This window comes from Dipodomys merriami, unplaced genomic scaffold (genome assembly GCF_024711535.1).
Source record: "Dipodomys merriami isolate MVZ:Mamm:240054 unplaced genomic scaffold, mDipMer1.0.p SCAF_4, whole genome shotgun sequence".
NCBI lineage: Eukaryota > Metazoa > Chordata > Mammalia > Rodentia > Heteromyidae > Dipodomys > Dipodomys merriami.
Window position 1 is genome coordinate 46,755,509 of NW_027205603.1, and position 16,089 is coordinate 46,771,597.

Here is a 16,089-nt window from a genome sequence, read left to right on the forward strand (position 1 = left end):
ATTTCACTGGCTTTGGCTTTTAGCCAGAACCGCCATCTGTCTCTAGCTCTCCCTCTCCCCCTCTCTCCCTCTCTCTCCCTCTCTCCCTCCCTCTTTCTCTTTCACCTCTCTCTCTCTCTCTCTCTCTCTCTCTCTCTCTCTCTCTCTCTCTCTCTCTCTCTCTCTCTCTCTCTCTCTCTCTCTCTCTCTCTCTCTCTCGAATTTGTCCTACATTTCGTAATGTTACGTGCCTGCCATCCTTATCCTATGCCAGAGGTACAAACACCAGTCTCACCCCCATTCCAGCGTGGAGTTCTCTGAGTTCGGTGGCACTTGGGATAGTCCACGTCAATACCATGGGAAGAAAAGGGTAAGCAAAAGGATTAATGCAAACAAAAAATATATATAATATTCTGGTATCCAACTGCTTCTGCTTCAGCCTTTTATCCAAAGCCTTGAGATGAATCTGGCTCATCCAGGAAATGTTCCTGCTTCGTTAGAATATCTTCGTTTTTCTTTATCAGATGCTGGCACTCCACGCCAGTGCACGGCTCCATGGAATGCCTGCTGTTGGACACTTACAGAGCTCTGCCACCAAGCAACCTCCTGCATTGGAAATCGGGGGACTCCTCCAGGATCTTATGCGTGCTTGCTGTTTGAAGCTGCAGAAAAGTGAATAATCAATTAAGTATTGATTTCTTGTAAGATTTGGTAAATTTCAAAGGCAAGACAAAGAGGATGGCTTAAGGAAACACTGCAGGGACTTGGCGTAAATTAGACAACTAACGGAAGCGCAGAATAAAATAACACCTCAACTGAAGATTTCCTTGGAAGAATTAGCAGTAGCTATTGGAAGACAATGGTGGATTTAATCAAAACAGCAGGCATGCAAGAATTTTACCCTTGAACCAGAGAAAGGAGCTAATTATAAACCACCTTTTTAATGGAGCTAATTTGAATGAATGGATGCAAATGTGCTTTATTTATGGATGAAGAAGCAAGCTTTACTGCATGGTCTTGGAATCATCGTATCTGCTAAGCTTTGCAGCTCCTGTTACCTTCAGTACATTTTTTATTTCCGGAGAAGGTATTTATTTATATGTAAACAACAGCTAACCATGCAAAAGATTCATCGGAACAATATCCTATGGTATAGAGATATATAATCATCATTTGCAGCCTCTCGGGATTTCCCCTAACTTGGGGGTTTGCAACCTTTGCATGCATTGGGCGATGGTAAAACAATAAATGAATGATGCTCAACTGTTGCGATTTTTCAATGTGTAGTTTATTAATTTTAGCTTTCTTAACATGTTGATTCTGGATTGTTTGGCAATAAATCTCTAATGAGAGAAAGGGGAGGTTGGGTGGGGTGTTTTATGCATTTGCTGTCTTCTTCGGGATCGGAATGTGGGGGTCCCACAACAGCCTCTGAGCTCTGTAATTATAAAAGAATGGTAAAAATTTTTGACAATTTGAAGAATTGGTTTTCTAATGGGAACAATATGTTATAATCAGTAAAAGGAGAATGTTATATTTTCTCTCTGGGAAGAATGTTCTTGAGTGGTTAACTCCTTTGTTGCTGAGGAGAAGTAAATACCTTTTAATAGCAATAAGGAGAGATTGTCATGACGATGCTTTGTTCCTATGCATCCTCACATTTCCAGCTGAAGTGCATTTTAAGCATTCCCTTCCATTTCTATTATTTTCCTTCCTATTTTTCTCCTTTTCATCATTTCTGTCTTGCAATCTACGTTCCCTGAGCAACCATAGGAACCAAGTTACATTAAGCTTCAACACAAAGACCTTGTAAGAATAATGAATCCTCATTTGCATTGACATTTGTATTCAGATTTCCCAGGCTATAAACTTGGCAGATCAAGCGGAATATTAAGTAGAGGTTTCATGGTAAATTGTGGCTCTTGAAATTGCTAAGTACTACTCCCCCCACCCCTTTTTTTTCTATCTGTGATGGCAGGTGAAGTCTCCTGACTACTTGCTGCTTGAGAAGTGTATTGGCTCCTTCATCTTTCAGTGTGTGATGTTAGTTTCTAGCAGAAGAGGGGGAAAACCAGGAACAGGTATTCTAGCTGAAGGTACAATGTGACACATAACTAGAACATTAACTCAAAGGTTATAGATCACGAAGAGGGCTCTCTAAGCAATTGAAGTCATGGGAAATTTAATCATCATGTATCGGCTAAGGATTGGTTGAGTTGGCTAGCATGTTCAAAATACATTAGACTCATCAAAGTTTATACTCAGTTTTAAAAGCTTCTCTACATGCTAGAAGGAACAAAGTAGTTCTTTTCTTCCAAAAGAAATAACTTCTGTTCTGAGTCACCTCTATTCATCTATTCATGCTCATTCTTGAGATAGTTTAAATTCCTTATTTTAGTAAGTCATTATGGGTAGACTTATTTATCTTTGATTTTTCTGGATTCTGAGATAGTCAAATAGGAGTGATTTGGGGTTACTTGAAGGAAACTTACAAGTTCAGAAATATGACCTATAAGGTCATATCTACAACATAACAAGGAATAGAGTAAAAAATGTAGAATTTAATTTCCATGCTTAGTTCACTTTATGTGATGCTAAACAAATGTGTAATTGGAAACATTTGTGCATTTTCATGTCTCAGAATCTTGTAAACAGCTTAAATCTAGGACCTCTTAGAAATCTCTCACTTCTTTCTATGTTTTCCCCTCAAGAACACTTCACTAGTGGGGAACAACAATAAAATATATTAGAGCAGTCTTGCAATAGGCTTATAATGCACAATTTATCAGTAACTTTTCTATTTAATTTTATTTTAAAAACATAAATAATTAAATAATGAAGGCAGTCTTTATGGTATATTGTAAGGAATAGTGAACTTGTAGTGAGTAGTCTTCAATAACTTTTAGCTTAGGGATAAGAAAGGTTAAATTATAGGTAAGGAATATGGGAGCATGTATTTGTGAGAGATCTTACATGTTTATTTTTGTTTTGCTTTGTTTTAGAAAATGTGTACCAGAAACATTTAGATTGAAAGATCACATTTCATAAGCTTGCATAAACTTGTAAAATTACTTATAAGACTCTTGATCTGGTGTGTATTAGTGTAAGTTACATTATTTTCACAATCTAGTATAGTTTGAAGTAGATTTCAGATATTCTTCATAGTAACAAGGTTTTAGAATCTGAAAAGAAAAATATAAATCAATAATTTGGAACATAATTCATACTTATAATCCAAAATCTAGTAAACATATTATCAGTTTGGTATTAACTGTTCTACCAGCGGGGAGAAAAAGAGTATTGCCATGAATTGGCAAACTTTTATTTTCATGTTTAGCCATATATGTAAAAATTGGAAACCTGATAATTGTCATGAAATTTCCTTGATCTATAATCATCAGGGATTGCACTAGACAATACTTAAATGAACTTGTCCAGGTACCTTAATGAGAGCAGCTCATAATGAAGGCTAATTTTATAAAGCAATTCATGCAAAGGTAAGAAGCTAATATATTACTTTGAAATAATGTTGTTTGCACAAGTCAAGCAAGGACATCAAAGCATCTTTTACAACATGTATTTGCTATTCCATGTGAATCAGAAATTTGCTTTAATAGGCTTGAAAATGGGCATTTTTACTAATGTGGAATGCTAACTCATTTTCATAGAAAAAGTAGGAGTACATGGTTATAATCAAAGAATGTTTTGATTGTATACTAAACCAGAATGTAGAATAGTAAAGATTTATATTTAAACATTTCCTCTACACTGCCCATCAATTTGAACCTGCCTTCTCTAAGAAATGCTAATGATTTGGTTGATTACACTTGTGCATGTAGTTACCATAAGGTCTGGGAATCAACCACTGATGAACCTCTATCAAAAAGAGAAATTATAGCATTATTTCATTTGCTTTCTGAACAGCAGGAGTGAGAATTCTTTTCAAAATGGCATTGCTAGTGTTTGGGTTTTTTTTGTGTTTTTGTTTTTAACTTCCATACAGAAAAGCCTTGGTGGTTTCTTCTCAGTGTCTATTAGTTAAGGCTCATATTCATTAGATATATTCCCTCTCCATTAAGAAACACCACAAGATATATGCTTTAAGCTATAAATTCAAAACTAAACCTGAAAGCAAGTTAACATTTTTAAGTTGAAATAGAAAGAAAACAAACAAAAAAATATTACAGTAGCATAAGATCAGTAAGGTTTATAGCTAAATGAACAAAGCCCAAAGGAAGGGTTGGGCATTCCAGAGCAGCCTAATTGTTGTCTTGTATAAATTGTAACAGAAAATCCTGGGTATTGTACTGAGAAAATTGGGCTTTGCTGAATTTACAGTCACCATATCTCATTCATTTTTTTTTTTAGGTGTGTTGGTGGCTGACAGCTTCACCATATTCAGAATATACTCACTTAGAGCACATGTGTATTCATGGCTGGACCCTTCAAATTAGGGAATTTTTGCTTGTACTGTTACTTAGAAACCAATTTCAGATTTGAAATAAGTGATAGATGCTATATCTAATTATTTTTTAATAACTCAAATAATCTTTTAAGAATAGTATGTTTCTGGATGTTTTACAGATTGTTCAGTTTAGGAATAACTCAACTAGGAGGCCTAGGGAAAAAGCTAAAATTCCTAGTCTTATTTCAGAATTATTACCTTTTCCAAATTGGGCAACAGATGTTCTTTCCAAATCACTTCAAATATAAGATCAAACTTTTCTCTCTCCTTTTTCTCTCTAGAAAGGATCACTTTAATCCAGTTAAACTTTTATTTAATAGGATTATCACAAACTGACTTAATCCTTACCTACTGAACATTCTGATGTAAGTATGTCTCAATTTTCAGATCCTACTTCAGGTGGATTGCCTGTCTGGCAGACAAATATTCCAACTTTCCAGTTTGGATTAAACTTCTGAGAGAGTGGGCTAGGACAATCAAAATATGCCATGGATTTCCTGTCCTAAATTCCATTCACCCAATCTGCTTCACAGTTTCTTCTGGAAGTCTAATGGACTCATCTCTCTTTTATACAGGTAATCATCTCTCAGGTGATTTAGCTTCACATTTTCAACTTATGATTCCATTTCATTCCTCTACACTTCTACTGACCATCATGGCTAAACTATTCATTGTTTTCAATATTATTCTATGCTCTCTTTTAGTGAGCTGTTCTTTATATTAGTGATGCCTAAGAATATAATTTCTTACTTTTCAAAGCCTACCTTTTTATGAAGTTTTACAAAGCAAGTGACTATGAACTATTGCTCTTTTCAAAGAGCAAAAAATGGCAACAATCTTTGGCTTCATATTCATGATATATTTATTAAAATCATCACAGTGACCATGAGATTGCCAAGGAGAACAGTCTTGTGCAAATGTCTACTTCATAATTCCTGGCCATATGTTCATTGAGCTGCTATTTGTACCACATACTTTTGTAGAAGCTTCATGGCTATAATAGTGAAGTAAACAAGAACACACAACTTTTAATATAGAAAATAGTGATCAAAAAAATTTAAATTTTCAGTTCAACATTTGGTAAATTCCTAAAGACAGATGATCTGGCACTAGTGGCTCATAATGCTTATAATCCTAGCTACTCAGGGGGATGAGATCTGAGAATCACTGTTAAAAGCCAGGCCAGGGAAGGCAAGACCATGATACTCTTATCTCCTATTAACTACCAGAAAACTGTAAATGGAGCTGAGGGTCAAAGTAGTAGAACGCTAGCCTTGAACAGTGCTCAGGCCCTGGGTTCAACTAACAAAAAGAAAAAAAAAGAACAACAGATGAAAGACTTTCTAGACTTCATAGTACTATTTGAAATGTACTCTGGCTAAGAATATTAATGTAAATAATACATTGAATAAAACAAGTATCCCAAGTGATTTCTAAAATAAAAAGACAAGGGAAGTGGCTTAACGTAAAATGGTGGGATTTGTTATTTGTTATTTGCACTTACAGTTAGTCTTGAAATATATTATTTATATTAAGAATATAAAGAAATTCCATGTACTTACAAGTATATAGTTTGGAAAGGAAAGAAAAATGGTGAAATTTTCAGCTAATTTTGAATATTCTTTAATGTGGATCAAATGTCAAGTAGCCTTTTCTTAAAATGGAGATACATTGTGGAATTCAAACTGTCTCAATGAAATTTGTATTCTTCCTTCTGGTAAAATTTAATGTTTAACTTGCCTTTGTCATTGATCTTTGACTCATACATGATTTCATTACACCATAAATTGGCTTATTGAGCAGATCTTCAATGTTTACATAGTCCATTATACAGTATTAAAATAATCCTATTTTTAAGACTATCTTCATTATCTCATCACAAATATCATTAGGTATTTGCTCCCACTCATATATTAATTTTCTTAAATATTTCAAACATATATCTGCCCCCCCCACACACAAAAGACTGTTTCAACTGAAAAATCACGAATGCTTTACTTTAAGATACACATAAAATTTGTACTTTGTTAATCAATGGAAATTTTTGCTTCCCATTTTTTTTTCATAGGAAAAATCAGGTAACTAAGGAAAAAAAATAATGAAATCATTGATTAATTAATTGCTCTGTCAAAGACCAAAGACACTCTGTGTATTTTGTTTAAATGTGTACATATGTAAAAGGATATCAACTTCACTAAAAATTATGAATACAGCGACTTTTAGTATAATTTGGAGCTATATGCTTCATGTTAAGAAGCCAAGACTGCCAAGGCTTCAACATCAAACACAAATTTTAGTCCACAAGAAAAAGGTATTATTATGAACATAAATTTGACCTTAAAGATAGTCTGAAAATACCTTAGAATTGCTCAGGGTTCTTCAGTGATGCCTGGAGAATTACTATCCTAGAAGAGCCTAAACATTCTTGTTATCTGATCTTCATCATTACCTATAATAATGATACTTATACTTCCTAAATTATTTTGCAAATACTACATTCATACAAATAAGATTATGTAGAGAGTTTTTTGCTTACATATATATAATTATACACATGTGTGTACATGTATGTATATATATATATATATATATATACATATCCTGTCATAAACTCTTGCTGTTATATAAAAGAGAAAGAAGAAGTTACAACTAAAAATTTTCTAAAGTTACCAGATAAGTAATTGACAGAATCTAAATTTATGTCTGGGTTTTTCTGAAGTTCACTGTTCTCACTTTATCATAACTCTTCAGTGTCGTTCTTTTTCAGCCTTCTCTAATTTAAGAAATAATGAAGTTTTTTAAATACCTCTAGCCTGTTAGAAAATCTTCATTTAAGCATTTGAAAAATATGATATGTATATGGTTGATCTTATAACATCCAAATATATCATGGCATGGACCTGCTATATATGTGTATTTTATCACTGTCCCAAACTGTACTATAGCTTTGTGCTGGCCCTCTGTATGTTTAGTTATCTTCTCAACTATCATAGCAGATTTGATCATTTCTTTGGACAAAAGTTTTACTCGCCTTTTTATGATCTAGTTATTCTAAGTAATTCTTGCAATCTAACTGCATACCGGTCAGTTGCAATTTTGCTAACCAAAAGAACTTACATAAAATTTAAGAAGGTGCAGAAGTACAGGGAACATAAGTTTAAAAATTATTTCTAAAATGTATGAAGTGCTCTTATACAAAACCTGTAAGTCAGGGCAACTGAAGACCTGAATACTAATCCTGTTCCTAACAAATTAGCTATATGAATTAAGAAAATACTTAAAATCATCAGGTTTTGATTTTTATATTTGTTTCATGAGAAGAAAATATTACATGGGCTCTAATTCTCCCCTTTGATTTTAGTAGTATATTTTTATACAAAATTAAAGCACCACTTTTTGACATGTACAATATATAATTTTCTTAGTATATCAGTTTCATTTTCTTGCTAGTATGATTTCACACTCTAGTCTAAGATTTTAAAATCATATTTTTACCAAAATTTATACATGAAAATTATATGAAAACATTTGATTTTATCAGTGGTTTGAATCTCCATGAGCATGAAATTTAATAAAATATGCTTAGAAACTTTGTTTTCTTCTAGTAATAAATTGGTTTATGATATTTGTAATGATAAATTTGAGATGAGGTTTATAGAAATTGACCACTTTTCCTAAAGACTAAGTTTAACCATTACAGATTATATTAATAAACCTATAATAGGTAGAGGGAGGGGAAGATAAGCAAGTGGTTATTTACTGCAACTATTGAAATATAGAAGAAGGGATTTTCCTGAGACAGAAATAAAATCAGAATTATCTGGCCTGTAAATATTTTTTTTTAAATTTCTGCAACCAAAAGCCATGGAAAAGAAGAATCATAAAGAATACTCATTTGGATGGCTATAAAACTGGTTATTTGGTTTATATTAATCCCATACTATTTAATTTTTAAAAACAGAGACAAGCTATCATCACTGTGATGGTGCTTTTAAATCAGGCGATACTCTGCCACATGGGTTTTGCCACTTGCAAATTGCTCAAGTATTGTCAGGTGACTCGTCCTTTCCCAATCTCTATGAGAAATGTAAATCAGAATTCCCAGGACCACTAAAGAATGTGTAGGTTGTCCCTTCAACACAGTTTAGTCTACTCTGAATAATAGAAAGTGACAGCACAGGAATGAGGTTGACCCCCAGTAGGAAATCAATAATTTCCATCCTGAAACTAAACCAAAACCAACAACAACAACAAAGGAAATGGTATCTTCCTTACAGAGTTGGAGTAATGTGGAGGAGACATGGCTATAAAAAAAAAATAATAGAACCCCCTGAGTTTGTAGCAATTCTTTTAATTATAAACCTAAGAAAGTAAATAATGAACATATACAGTAATGGTCATCATTAAGAAATTGTTCAACTAAGCATGGTGCATCAATTTAATAGGAGCTGTAATATGGCTAGATGGAATAATTCCTATGATACATTATATGAAAAAAAGCAAGGCTTAGGGAAATGTGTATGATATGTTCCAATGTGTGTCAACTTGTACGCATACATTCATATTAGGTTTCAGGATGACAAGTAACAGTGACTGTGGAGACTTAATTTTCACTAAATGTATTTCTCCAATATTTTGATTTTTCAACTATGCAATACATTCTCATGAAAAATAAAGATTTGTATGTTTATAAGGAAAATCTTTCATATATTTTATGCTTATAAACCAAATTTGAGTGCTGGGGGGGGGTCACAACCCAAGTGACAGAGTCCTTGCCCAGTATGAGTGAGGTCCCAGGTTTATAAAAGCAAACAACAACAATCAGGCTTGGTTTACTATTACTTACTTATATACTATAAATATTTTAAAAGGCTAATTTTGACATTTTTCCCATCCCAAGAATACATTAAGCCAAAAAAATAACTTGCTAATAAATCTTACTAATAAGACTGCCAGATAAAATGCAATTTATGTATTTGTTGAATCTTTGAAAGTATCGTTTTGTGTGTGTGTGTGTGTGTGTGTGTGTGTGTGTGTGTGTGTGTGAAAATACCGTACAGCAGGGTTACAACTACATGAGCAAGGTAATGAGTACATTTCTTATCAAGCATTTTTTAGACACTACAGAATAACTATATCAAGCATTAAGATGTTTCTAGACAGTCAATTGCTTATTATTATTTAGGTAAAATACCTTGTTGTTTTAATTGAACTTTTAAATAGTATTTTGGAGTTAGGGGAATTATAAGAAATAATTTGCACATATTTAAAGTACTAAAGTTTAAAGAAAGTACTCAGCCTACAATGTATCTATTAAAATTTATATTCCAAGCCTTTTTCATTTTGCTACTGTGTTACAACAAATTAATCCTATCTACTGTTCAACAAACATACCTTCTCCTTGAATACTCATGACTCTTCCTTCCTACCCTTGTTTGTGCTATTCATAGACCTGAAAAGTCCTCAAGAGGTCTTTCTAACTGCATCAATTGAAAGGTTCTTTTCATTCTCTGAGCTCATTTGCATAGCACTTGTTCTACAATGTCTTTCATTATTGTAATGTGTGTACATGTCAATGTCCCTAATAGATAAATTGAAGTACCAGGAAAGCAGGAAGCAACCACTTCATCCACATCTTCAGTATTTAATCACTAGATGTGTTCTAGCAGCCTGGCTTGAATCTCCACAATCAACCCAATAGTTTCCAGTAGATGCTTAGCCCTTTGAGAGATCAAACTCTAGCCAATTTAAAAGTACCTGAAGTCACACATAATAATCTCCATTTATAATTTAAATGTTTCTAAGTTGATCTTCACTCATAATCTTTCCAGACTAAAGGAAAACAGTTAAATTCCACGTGCTCATTTAAAATTCCTATTATGCAATCCCATATCATCTGCGCATTGATCATACAACCCCTCACATTCTTCAGGTGTTCTATAAACTGTAAAGAGCAGAGGTGGCTTCATATCTCTGAACCTGAGCAATGTGAAATGACTTCCTTCATCATGTTAACTTTTTGAGACCTCTCAGAGTCATGTTTTACAAAATAGTATATTAACTGTCCTTTAGACTTACATATACATAGTCATTTCATGTGTTACACTGAAGTAAATTATATACATATATGCAATATATATAACTGTACTATATTATATTACAGCATATGTAATATGCTTGTATACTTTATACTGTAGTATAGTTAGCATATTTATAGTGTAGTATATACATTCTATTTACATTATGGTGTATATAGTATATAGGTATATGTGAATATATGTATAGTGTATATGACCAGTGTATATGCATATATAATTATACTATATGTTATATAATATGTATTATAATTTGTATAGTATATACACAGTAGAGTATATAAGTAGTATGAATGTATATATGCTAAACATTGTATTATATTTGCTACATATATTTATATATTATATGGTGTAGTACAATACATATACTACTATATATATATATATACATATATAGTACTATAGTATATACTGCTATAGTATATATAGTTTTTATAATATATCCTACTGTTGTGCCTAGGTCGCAGGACCCCTACCAAGAAGACCACCGAGAGTCAGACTTTACAGCTGTTTTAAGGTTTTATTTAAACGGGCTGCAGCCCCGGCCTCATCCTACACTCCGACACAGCAGAGCCTAGGAGGAGAGCCCCAAGCTAAAGATTTGCAGGGGTTATAAAGGCAAACAATCAACCAGGTGTTTGGATTACCACCATGTGTTGCTCTGCTAGACAGAAACAAGCAACAAGTGGTCACTGCCTCAAAACTTTAACCTGTCATTCCACCCCCCCTTGACTTATGGTCCTGAGACACAATCTTGTGGCTCCGGCCCAAAACTAAACTCCAACAGCTTTCGATCTTGAACCGGTATAGTCTCTCTCTGACCTTAGCCATACTATTAAACAACAATACCAATAACAATCAGTTCATTTTTCTTTTCTTGAGGGGCATGCGGAGTGGTTGGGTAGGATGCTTGGAGACTTCCCATGTTTCCCCAAGGTCTTCCAGGGCAAAGGGGTCAGCTGGTCTAGCATGGGAGCAGTGGATCCAAGCAGCAATGCTGTCCACCTTAATGGCAGTGGGTGTACCAGTAGCACCATGTAAGGTCCCTTCCACCATGGTTCCAGAGATCTCAAGTTGTGCCTTTGAACAAACACCCAGTCCCCTGGTTTAAACAAATGGGGGGTAGGAATAGAAGCAGAATCATATAATGCTCTAAGCTGGGGCCACATACTCTTATGCAGCAGCTGTAAATAGTTAAGCTTACACAGAAATTCAATATCATCCAAATCAGCAAGCAATTCAGTCTGAAGGCAAGGGATAATGGGTGGAGGGTGTCCATACATTATTTCAAAAGGAGTAAAGCCAAGCTGATAGGGTGAATTTCTTATTCTAAACAGGGCAAAAGGAAGAAGTGATACCCAGTCTGCGCCAGTCTCCAAGGCCAATTTAGTTAAGGTCTCTTTTAGAGTCCAATTCATTCTTTCTACCTGCCCTGAACTCTGGGGTCCATAAGCACAGTGCAACCTCCAATCCATCCCCAGTGTGGCGGCTATTCCCTGACTTACTTTTGAGACAAAGGCCGGTCCATTGTCTCACCCGATGGTGGATGGGAAGCCATACCTGGGTAGGATTTCTTCCAGGATCTTCTTAGCCACGACGTTCACAGTCTCATGCTTTGTTGGGTAAGCTTCAAACCATCCTGAAAAGCTGTCTACAAAAACTAGCAAATATTTATACCCAAATTTTCCAGTTTTAATTTCTGTGAAGTCTACTTCCCAATACACACCTGGCCTATCTCCAGGGAGGCGAGCTCTTTTTGTAACCAGTTGTTTGAGGGCACTGGTGAGCTGACAGGCTTTACAATTTTTAACAATGTCCTCAATGAGTTGATTTCCTTTCCTAATTTTTACTTCTGAGTGTCGGAGCAAGTCCTGTATTCTTCGGGTTCCCATGTGAGAGACCCGATGGATTCTCTTAAGAATCCCCTTGCCCAATCTTTGTGGCAAGGTAAGTTTCCCCTCACCAGTTTTCCACCAGTCTTTGTTTCCTTCTCTGTCCGGGGATTTATAGGCCATGGGAATTTTCTTTATCCACTCCAAGTCTTCTTGGGAGTACTGAGGCTCAGGAGGCAAAGCTCATGTCCCTGGGTCTACTAGTCAGTACTTCCACTCTGGGCTGGAGGGCCACCTCCTTAGCTACCTGATCGGCCAAGTTATTTCCTTTGGTTATAGAATCAGTTTCCTTTTGATGGCCAGAGCAGTGCATAATGGCAATATTTGCTGGTTCCCATATGGCCTGGATGAGGCTTAAAATTTCTTGTTTGTTTTTAATAGTCTTTCCCTCAGCTGTCAGCAGCCCTCTCTCTTGGTAAATTGCTCCATGGACATGCACAGTGGCAAAAGCATACTGACTATCCGTGTAAATGTTTAGTTTCTTCCCCTTTCCCATTTGTAGGGCTTTTGTTAGTGCAACTAGTTCTGCTCTTTGTGCAGACATTCCCTGGGGGAGTGCTTCTGCCCACACTATCTCAGTGTCCGTGGTGATTGCTGCACCCGCATACCCTTTTCCATCTTGAATGAAACTGCTGCCGTCTGTGAACCAGGTATGCTCAGCATGCGATAGTAGTGAGTCCAACAAGTCTGGCCTCTTTTCCTTGGCCAGGTCTCTCTTTTCACACTCAATTTCACATTCTCTGTCCTTCCTTTCCTGTCTTTGCTTCTCTGTCCCTCTCTTATTATAAACCTTTTCCATCACGGCTACTAGATCCCAAGTCTGTCTAGAGCATGCCACTTTCGCTTTATGTCTTGTGCAGCTTGATTTATATAGGCAAACATAATCATCTGAGCGGACTCCTGGGTCTCAAGATCATACGAGTATATTAACTAAAAGCTTCCATGAGCCGCTCAAGATATGCTCCCAGACTTCACTTCCTCCCTGTCTACCATCATAAACTTTGACCATATTAGTAGGTCCGCGAGCCGCTGCCTTGAGACCTGCCAACAGAGCCTGGCAATAGATGAAGAGTCGCTCCTACCTTCAACTGGATTGTAGTCCCATGTTGGTTGGATCTCAGGAAATAGGCAGTGATCAGGGCAGGATCCGTGATGAGCGCTCCTGTGGGGCCAGGGATATGTTTCCGGCTGCTTCTCGGATACAGTCTCTCTCTTCAGAGGTAAAAAGGACCTGCAAAACTGACTACAATCATCCCAAGTGGGCTGGTGAATAAAGAGAATAGTTTCAAGCAAAAGATTAAATACTGAGGTTTCTCAGAGAAGGGGGCATTTTGGGTGTGCCAATTGTATAGATCACTGGTAGAAAATGGCCAGTATTAGAGTTGCTGTTGACCATCCGCATCCACAGGACCTACAGTGCATAAGGGAAAAACAGCTGCATTAGAAGGGGAGCTGATCCCATGGCATCGTGCAGTGACTGGCCCTTCAGAAATTTTAAGAGCAGGTGCCGAGGGTTCGGCTGCTGTTTCTATAGCTCCGTCCTCCTCTTGATCATTCTCAGGCTCTGCAGAAGGAACCTGGGAAGGGGAGTATGGGGGAGGAAACATTTCTTCTTCCAAGTTATCTCCCTGAAAAACCGGAGGGGGGTACAATTTGTTTTCCTCTTTCTTAGTTTATTTTTGTAAGTCTAGGGGCTAGATGGAGTGTTGCCCATGGTTTCCAGTCCTGTCAGTCGTACAGTCCAAAAAACAATAAACAGTACAAACAAAACACACGCAGGCCTGACAGTTACGAAAAAAAAAGCTTACAAAGTGGAGATCTCCCGAATTGGTTCACTGACCCCTGTTCCAGAGGGGTTCCACACCCACGCCCCACAGCAGAAGGAGCAGAGCCACAGTGAGCTAGTTGGGCTTTGGTTAGAAGTCCCTCTTGGTCAGTTCCAGCCCAACACCAAACCTATCCCCCGCCGCACAATTCACATGGCGAGGTTCCAAGGACCTCCTGCCCCACACGGCCAGGTTCCAATTCCCGCCCTACATGGCAGAGTTCCAAGGACCCCCGCCTCACAAGAGGATCTGGGATGTTTCCCAGTTCCTCCAGGGTTGTTGTGCAAGCGCATCCGCTTCAACAACCCTTTACAAATCAGAGCGGCCGTCCTCACAAAGGAAAATGAAAGCAAAACAAACAAACGACAGGACAGTGCTGTTTTACCTTTGGAGTCTGAGGTCTCGGGCATCTTTGGAGGGATCCCGGACGAGCCCCCAATAATATGTTATGCCTAGGTCACAGGACCCCCACCAAGAAGACCACCGAGAATTAGACTTTATAGCTGTTTTAAGGTTTTATTTAAACGGGCTGCAACTTGGGCCTCGTCCTACACTGGGACACAGCAGAGCCTAGGAGGAGAGCCCCAAGCTAAAGATTTGCAGGGGTTATAAAGGCACACAATCAACCAGGTGTTTGGATTACCACCATGTGTTGCTCTGCTAGACAGAAATAAGCAACAAGTGGTCACTGCCACAAAACTTTAACCCGTCATTACAATATATAGTTAGGATTGTAAGCATGAGCCAATGACACGTGATGAAGAATTTTTAATACGATATTGCTATCATATATTTTGTATATAATATGTATTATGTGTGACATATACTATGTATGTCTCTCATACATACATACAGACACACACACACACACACACACACACACACACACACACACACATTGCTGATGAGTTTCATGATAAACTTTCTACAGCTCCATGGGTGAATAGAATAATAAACACATTATAATGAATTGCTTACCTACAGATTTTGTTCATTTATTTTTGCATAAACTCAGGCTTAGTACTCTTTCTCACCATTTTTGCTTGAGATTGCAACCTTTATTTTTTTATTTTTTATTTTTTTATTTTTTTGTTGGTCATGGGGCTTGAACTCTGGGCTTGGGCACTGTCCCTCGCTCTTCAGCTCAAGGTGAGCGCTCTACCGTTTGAGCCACAGCACCACTTCCGGTTTTCTAAGGGTTTATTGGAGATAAAGAATATCACAGACTTTCCTACCCAGGCTGGCTTTGAACCGTGATCCTCAGAGCTCAGCCTCCTGAATAGCTAGGATCACAGGTGTGAGCCACCGGTGTCTGGCTAGTCTCACCTTTAGTCCTAGCTGTGTTCTGGTTAATTGGAGATCGAATCATGAGGTCCAGTTGACATCAAATCTAAGGTCTCAGCCTCCTGAATTCTAGACATGAGCCAATGGCACTTTGTCAGTCATAGATAGATAGATAGATAGATAGATAAATAGATAGATATGTATATATACACACACACATATATATAATATTACATATTATATATAACTATACCTAAAATATATTTATTTATATGCCATATATTTATTTATATTTATATATATTTATATATATTTATATATATATTTATATATATTTATATGCCATATATTTATTTATATGCCATATTATTAATATTGTATATCTCATTATATATACATATATACACTTATATATACATCTCACTAATACAATTGGGTCACTGGACCTTGTTTTTATTTGTTGCTGTTGTTATTACCTTTAGCCCTTACCTTTTCTATACTTTTCCTATGACTCTTACATACCTACATTTTATGTTTGCTTTGTATGT

The 16,089-nt window shown here is 36.4% G+C and overlaps 1 long non-coding RNA gene across 1 annotated transcript; it reads left to right on the plus strand.

Moving 5' to 3' along the window:
* Window positions 1-203: 203 nt before the first annotated feature.
* On the plus strand, window positions 204-11,380 carry LOC138806265 (uncharacterized). The gene is made up of 3 exons (XR_011365756.1): window positions 204-349; window positions 4,832-5,019; window positions 11,000-11,380. It is a non-coding gene; the product is annotated as an uncharacterized lncRNA (long non-coding RNA).
* The last annotated feature ends 4,709 nt before the right edge of the window (window positions 11,381-16,089 follow it).